General features: G+C 45.2%; 1 long non-coding RNA gene across 1 annotated transcript in view; it reads left to right on the top strand.

The window, feature by feature from the left end:
* LOC112550762 overlaps nucleotides 1–7,195 on the top strand; it is a 72,584-nt gene extending 65,389 nt beyond the window's left edge. The window contains exons 7-8 of the long non-coding RNA XR_003094758.1: nucleotides 1,377–1,462; nucleotides 6,765–7,195. This is a non-coding gene — a long non-coding RNA (uncharacterized LOC112550762). The remainder of the gene's footprint in view (nucleotides 1–1,376; nucleotides 1,463–6,764) is intronic.
* The last annotated feature ends 793 nt before the right edge of the window (nucleotides 7,196–7,988 follow it).

Genomic DNA, 7,988 nt, shown 5'->3' with positions numbered 1-7,988 from the left:
CGGGATGGGAAGGGCTATGGCAAACTCTGGAGTAGCTGAAGCTCCTCCCAGCGCCGCTGCTGCCTGCCCTGTGCCCAGCCCAGCCCCGCCCCATGTAAGGAAGAGCCTGGCACTGCTCCATCCACAGCCTGTAGTGGCAGCCTGCCCTCACCCTGTGCACAGCTCCAGGGGCACCCCACCCCATGCCCTCCTGTTGGTGTGCGTAGTGGTGGAAGCTGCCTTCCCCTCCTTGTATGGCTCAGTCCTGTGCTATGCCCCAGCTGGGGAGCCCCTGCCCCAGCCCCACTCCCTCCCCCACTGCTGTGGCCTTGATCTGCACCCCCTACAGCAGTAGCAAGCTCTCACTCTGCATGCAGATCTGGGATCACAGGCCTCCTATGCTCTCCTGGGGTGTGTACCCCTGCTGTGCCCCCCCCCCCCAGAGATAAGCCACTTACAGCCCTGTCCCATGCCCCACCCCAGTTGTGCAGCACCTGGGCCAGCCCCACTCCCTCCCACACTTAAGGGGCCTCAATCTGCCCCCCTGCCCCTTAAAAACAAGAAAAAATATAAAGGGATACATGGGCTGAAACTTTGAGACAGAAGGGGTACACTTGTTAAAAAAGTTGAAAACCCCTAGTCTAAAAGATTGTGTATCATGTTTAGCTTGGTCATTTGCCCTGTACTTAAGGGACAAGACTAGAAGTAATGTGTTTGAACTGCAACAAAGGAAGTTTTGTTTGAATATTAGGACAAACTTTCTAACAAGGCAGGTGTCTATTGGAGCAGATTACCTATAGAAGTTATGAAATCTCCATTACTGGAAGTTTGTAAGTGCAGGTTAGGCAAATGTTTGGTGGGGTTGAGGTAGGGATATTCCTACTTTGAGCAGGTAGATAATTTCTGGACTTGCTTCTAGCCCTGTTTTTCTGTGATTCTATATCTGCACCATGCTCAAAGTTATGAAGTAATAAACCTCCCCTAAAAAAGGGTCAGAGGACTTGACCTTTTGCCCAAGCTAGTTACTGCATGAGGCCACTGTGGTTGTTAAGATGCACCAATTTCTGTAACTAGCAACCTATCAGGGAGTGATGTGACTGGCTTTGACATCCTCAGCCTCTTTACATTTTGGTGACCTGAAGGCAGCTTTTGGGGTGAGTGCAAGTTGCAAAATGAAATTGTAGCTCTGATTTCTAGTAAAATGCCTTAACTGTTCTATCACTGCACCTCTCCTGGAGTACTAGCTACACATTAAATACCAAAATACAATTATTTTCATGTATATACATTTGGATTTTTGACTAACAGATTTGTCCAACATTTTGTATTACAAAGCAGTGCAGTTTAGAGTTGATGAATCTTAAACTCAATTTGCTTTTACACAAAATCTATTACAGTGAAAACCAATGGAATCTGAATAGTGTGGTTGGCTGGATGCATTTTACAAGATATTGAGTGAGATACTGTAGCAGAATGATATCATGTAAGTTCTACTGTATATTATTATATATAGAAGACTTAAATCAACTTGACCATTGTCATTTTCCACTTTAGGGATGATAACTTAGAAAATATAAATACCTTTGGTTGGGCCTCTTTCTCGGTAAAATTTTTGAAAATTTATGATTTTAGAATATCGCAATTTAAATTCGATCATAAAATCATCTTTAAAACTGCTCATTTGCTTCTTTAGACTTTTGTTCTGTTGCAAGTTCTATTGAAAGTTTATCACCATATAAAAAAAGGTCTTTTGCACATGATCTGCCCCCCCCCATCCCCACACCCTTTCCCTCACAACAGACTTACCAGATGGACCCAGCTGCTCTCCACACCGCTGGGCTGCATGCTGCACTGTGGCTGTGTGCATCCACGTGGCATTTATTGGCCACATCAGTTCTGCATACCCCATATGACCTTTTTAAGTACCCCTAGGGGTACTCGTACCCCCGCTTGACCACCACTGTTCCAGATAATTGAAGATATTGAACAAAACTGGTCCCAGGATCGATCCCTGGGACATTACACTTGATACCACCTGTCAACTAGATGTTGAGCCATTGATTGCTGCTCTTTGAGCCTGATGATCCAGCCATTTTTCTATCCAACTTAAAGTCCATTCATCCAAACCATACTTCTGTAGCTTGCTTGCAAGAGTGTTGTGGGAGACTGTACAAAGCCTTGCTGTATCAAATGTCCAGGTACATCATTTCCACTGTTCTCCCCAGATTCACAGAGCCATCTCATCATAGAAGGCAGTCAGGTTGGTCAGACATGATTTATCCTTGGTGATTCCATGCTGATTGTTCCTAATCACCACCACCTCCTCCAAGTGCTTAAAAATGGATTCCCTGAGAAATCACACCCAGCTTTTCTAAATAGCCTGTAGTCTGTTCTTTTGCCACTGTCAGCTGCTCACCTTCTCCCCAAACTGTCCTGCCAAATGCAGTAGTCTGGGAGCTGATCTTGCCTGTGAAGACTGAGGTGAAGAAGGCATTGAGCACTTCAGCCTTTTCCTCATCTGTCACTAGGGGCCCACACTTTCCCTGACCTTTCTCTTGTTGCTGACATACTTGTAAAAATCCTTCTTGTTACCCTTCACATCCTTGCCTAGCTACAACTCCAATTGCCCTTTGGCCTGATTTCATCCCTGCAAGCCCAAGCAATGCTCTTATATTCCTGTGTAATTGCCTGTCCATGTTTCCACTTCTTGCAAGATTCCTTTTTGTGTTTTAGTTCATTGAAGAGTTCACTGCTAAGCCAAGCTGGTCTTCTGCAATACTTGCTAGGCTTCCTGTTCATCAGAATTAGTTCTTTCCTGCACCCTCAATAAGGTTTCTTTAACATACAACCAGCTCTCCAGGACTCCTTTCCCCTCATACTGGCCTCCCAAGTGATCCTTCCCATCAGTTTCCTGAGTGACTTGAAGCCTCCTTTTTTCTGAAGTACAGTGTTATGTCTCAGCTCTGTATTCTTGGGGAACCCTGGTACAGGATGCAGTCTGTCTGACTCACAAAGGACTCGCCCCCCCCCTCCCTCCCCTCCTCTACCTAAACGAAACTGATTAAGATGTAGTGAGAGACGCACCTAAGACCCTCACCAGATAAGGGTGAGGAGTGAATCAACTGCCCTAGGTCTCATTTACATGAGAGATGGAAAACAGAAAGCCTGAAGCAGAGACTGCAGTGAATTCTGGGACCAGAGAAGCAGGAGAGCGCTGCATGATGGGGAATCTGTGCTTCCAATGTTAATCAACCCATGTTCACACACACCCAGCTCAGCATTTATCAGACCAGTTCTAATCTGGATTTACTAAGGACTTTTCCCCCCCAGACACACACACACAGCTCTAAGTTTAATAGGCATCTCGGGCCGTACATTCCCCGGTCCCACTATGGGAGGCCTATTTAAACTTGATTGACTAAAACTCGGTTGCCGGGTTAGGGAATGCTGAGGCAAGAGACCGAGTCAGAGGGGGTATGGGCAACATTTGAACAATGGTTAAGGGTTCATCACAGCATCCAGCCTGCTGGAGCCCTAATCCCAGGTGTTGTCATATCTTTCCCGAGACGACTGGTGGGAGTCCTCTCCACAAAAGGTTATGAGCACCCCAATAATTGTTTTAAGTCTGTTAAAAGACTATAGTAAGATCTGGAAAAGTCATGCTAAGCTGAGGCTTGTGCACAACAAGTAAAAATCCAAAATCCTGATGCTGCAAGCTATCTATTGTTCCTGAAGAAACCATGAGATATCCCATCAGTATATCTGCCACCCATAGGAATTTCAAGCTGGCTCCCAAGTATTTGGGTTACTCCCTAATCTTAAGTGTTTCCTGATTATCAATCAGTTTCCTGAGATGGTCCAAACCAGATAACCCCTTGTCAATAGAAAAGACAATGATTTACACTACTGAGGGTGCTTCGAAGCAGCTGAACTGAGGGTATAAAAATCTGTAAGTGTGTGTGCTGCTAGAGGAAAAGGAAGGAAAAGAAGTAGAAGCAGGAGGAAAGAAGGAGAAGAAGAAAACCCCTGTGCTGACACCATCCCCTGTCGTTCTTGGGACGCTGGAAGAACAGATCATCTCTCTCTTCAAGGATTGTGCTACGGACTGTGCCTGTCAGCTTTGCAGCCTGAGTACCGTGGACTAGGTGAGATCCCAGCGTTCTCTGTCTTCTTTCTAGGCATAAACTTCTGAACCTGAACTGTATCAGTTAAGCTTGAGCTAAGTTTCCCCAAATACTTAGTGAAACCAGGGTAGTATTGTCATTGTTGGTGTTTGTTTTTCTTTTGCATGTCTATTACTACTAGTACTATTATATATTTCATATGCTTAGCAATAAATAACTTTTATAGTCAAACTGGTAGTAATTGGGTATATTTTTCCTTCTCTGCTTCTCTTTCCTCCCGTGCTCTGCAGCAACGCTTCTTTTACCTATGCTAAAGATCCCTGTGAAGCCCAAATTATTGTGGGGTCTGCTCATCAAGAGGCCAAAGATTGGGACGTGCTGAGTTTGAAACACATAAGGGGATCAGCTTGTATAGGCTGATTGACCCAGTTTGACTCAGATGTGCCCTTATGAACTGAATGCTGGCCCATGAGGGTGTCAGCTGGACACCCAGCTGGATTCAGAGGGATTCTGTTTACCTGTGTGCTTGTGTCTGACTGCAGTTTATTGTTGCTCTGATGAACTGATTCTTGGCATATGAGGGTGTCAGCCTGTCCATGCTGATCAGCCCGGCCAGGTCAGGCGTGTCACGTTAATTTGTGTGTGTTTGTGTGTATGACTGATTTGGTGACTGGAGGAACCCAGCCCACTGAGATTGAGTCCTGCAAGATAGCTCCACTGGGGGTGAGGGCTTGCAGAAGGGAGAGATACAGCTCCGTATAGTAACACAAGCAGCACATTGACAGAATCACCAAGACCCTAGAAACTATCCCTAATAAATGAGCACACTCCAAAGTAATGGGCAGATTTGGTAACAACAGGGTCCTTACTTTGCAGCTCTCCCTCCTTCCTTTCCTCAGGATCCTGAACTCAATCATCTTGTGGTTGCTGCTGCCCAAGTTCCCATCCACTTCTACACTCTCCATCAATTCTTCCTTGTTTGTGAGCATTGGGTGAAGAAAAACTCTTACTTGGCTTGTCCCACACTTGCACCAGAAAGTTTTGTGGCCATATTTTGTTTTCTGGAGTATTTCCAGATATACAAGATCAGGGTCTGCTTCCTGATCCAGACTCGGATCACTCTTACTTCCCTCCCCCAACAGGGGCTGTGCTTCTGCCAGTGGAACTGGTGTCCAACCAGTAATATTTGGATGATGAGGAACAAACTGAACCAGGTGATTTTTCACCCTCACTGTTCTTCATCCTGACTAGAATAATCTCTGGTTCTAGAAATGAATCGCTCATCTTGGAGCACTTCAAACTTTCTAGGATTCAATATAAGGAGCAACTTTAGCCCTTGATAGGGATAGTTCAGGAAAATCTGAGCTAGCTGCTGGACTTCTTCACACTGCATTTCCCAGTGCATCCCTGAAATACTGCTGGACACAGCCAGATTATTGTGAGCTGGCAAACCCTAGCTTCCTTCGAGCCTATTTCACAGAAGGCCTAATAGTTTCCCTCACAGATGAAAACAATTTTTCATGCTAGATTCTCTGGTAACACCTAAAGCCACTAGCCATGCTAACCAAGCTCTGCCTAATTAACATTCAAAGACTAAGTGCTTTTGGAGAGCCAGTCTGCAAATGAGTAGTTCAGACCATATTACCTAAATATAATTTTATTAAATTGAAATCCACGTGCAAATTTGCAAGCAAACTGTCATGGGAATTCAAAGAACATCATGCCAGAGGTCTAAGTAACTGTGAAAACTCACTTCCATGATTCTGCTGATCAGCTTCTTGGTTGATGGTAGCAGGTGTTTCTGTGTCTGCAAATCCTTGTGGCTTTAGGGCCTGGGGATACATAAAAGAAAAGAAAACTGCAGAGTACAATAGATGGCTTTTTTTTTTTTTATGACAATTTTTTCCCCTGAGATGTAACTCATGACTCATTGCAGACTGAAAGATTTTAGGGCTGTGCAATGATCTTTTGGTGTATGCTTCAACCCCAAGAGGCAACATTATAAAAAGACTAAAAACAGGCAGCCCTCTTATTCTCCAGGACAGACCAAGACTTCTAGGTGACGTGCTAGAGGTAATTTGGCATCATCATAGCTGTCAACTCCTTCCATCAGGGATGATCTTATTGAACAGTCATTTTGGCTGTCACATGTAATTGGTTGTACTGCTCCTTAGATATATTCTATACCCATGTTGGATTTCACTTGGCTCTTTCTAACTGCCTAGAACTCAGTAACAATAAACTAGTTCTAGGCTTTGAGGAGCTAGGATACACTGTACAGCTGCAATACACGTGTTATTCTTGTATACCGTCTCATCCCTATTCAAGGATCTTGTCAGAAGGCTGTACTACTTTAAGAGGTATTAAATCTTGCACAACATAAGGGAAGGCTATATTCATAATACCTCTGTACTTTTTTTTTTTAAGTTAGTTTGAGGCCTGTTCTGGGGATAAAAAAATTAAACGCATCAAAAGGTAAGGTTCAGAACAGTCTTCTTAAGATCTCGGAGACTGATACAATGTTCTCCACCTACAAAACAAACGTTTCTATGGTAGCTTCTTACTCTGACCTCAGGAAATATGTGAAGTTTTTAGTAAAAAAGCTGTTGTTACAATTATAGAGTACTTGTGTTGGCTTGTTTTTTCTCCTCTCTCTTCTAGGCAACTGAAAGTAGGTGCCTAGAACATGCTTTAGGCACTCTGAACTCGAGCATTTGTGGATGGTTGAGGAAATCTCACTCCATAAGCATCTTTTGAAATGTATACACCAAGCAGACAATACGGCCATTGTATTTTAGCTACCTTACACACCATCCTTTATGCTCTTATTTGCAAGCAGAGGGATATGCAGGGTGTATATATTGTGCCAGGTGTTCTAGTAAAAATCTTCAACTAGAGTGTATTGAGTGTCCATGCATCTGGGAATGTATTCTTGTAAATACAACAACTGTTAAGAAACTGGTCTATCTTTTATACAGGTAAATACAGGTTTCCCTCAGTTTTTATGTGGGTTTTTTTATGCGATGAGCATATTTAGACCCATATTTCATTATGTGAGGTAAATTCACTCTTGTGTGATCAGCATAGATGCCCTCCCCCCCCAAGCAGGTAAGTCTGTCGGGGGAGGGAAAAGGGCTGTGGCCCCACTCGCACAAGCCCCAGCTGTAGCAGCCTTGGGAGTGGTCAGTGCCGGCAGCTGCTGGGCTGCACTGTGCTCTGCCTGTCCTCTTGTGTCTGGGCTCACCCCAGCTCCTGGGGTGTGCTGTGCTGTGGTGCAGGCAGCTGGTGTCTGCAATCACCCCAGCCCATGCCGGAGCAGCCCCAGGAACAGCTGACAAGCAGAGCCCTGGGCAGTGTGGGGCGTGGCACTCACCCCAGCCCCAGCTGCAGCAGCCCCGGGAGCAGGCAACAACAGCTGCCTGTGCCAGAGCACAGTGCAGCCCAGAAGCAGAGGTGAGTGGGGACAGGCAAAGCACGGTGCAGCCCAGTGGCTTCAGGCAGCTGGTGCTGGCCACTCCTGGGGCCACTGCAGCTGGGGCTGGGGTGAGTACCACTCCAGTCCCTTTGCTTTAATGCCTTGTGCAGCCCTGGGAGCAGCACCCCTTCTCCCCGCCTCTTTCCTAGTCCCAGCCTCACTCCTTCCCTCACCACCGTGGGAACCTATCCTTATTTGTTACAATGTAAAGTGGGTTCTCTTTATGCAAATTCAATGTATGCACCGTTCTCCAGAAATGCATGTACAGCATAAATCGAGGGAAACCTGCAGTTGCATTAAGGTCAATGAGTGTTCACATGTGTAAAAGTTGCAGGACATTGCATTGTATTCATTGTCATATTGCAAGGGTAATATTTTGGTTCTGGGTAATTGCTCTAGGCAAATCCTTG

The sequence above is a fragment of the Alligator sinensis genome, unplaced genomic scaffold, assembly GCF_000455745.1.
Source record: "Alligator sinensis unplaced genomic scaffold, ASM45574v1 scaffold173_5, whole genome shotgun sequence".
Classification (NCBI taxonomy): Eukaryota; Metazoa; Chordata; order Crocodylia; family Alligatoridae; genus Alligator; species Alligator sinensis.
Note: the sequence above shows the minus strand (reverse complement) of the source record. Positions and strands in the feature narration are given on the sequence as shown.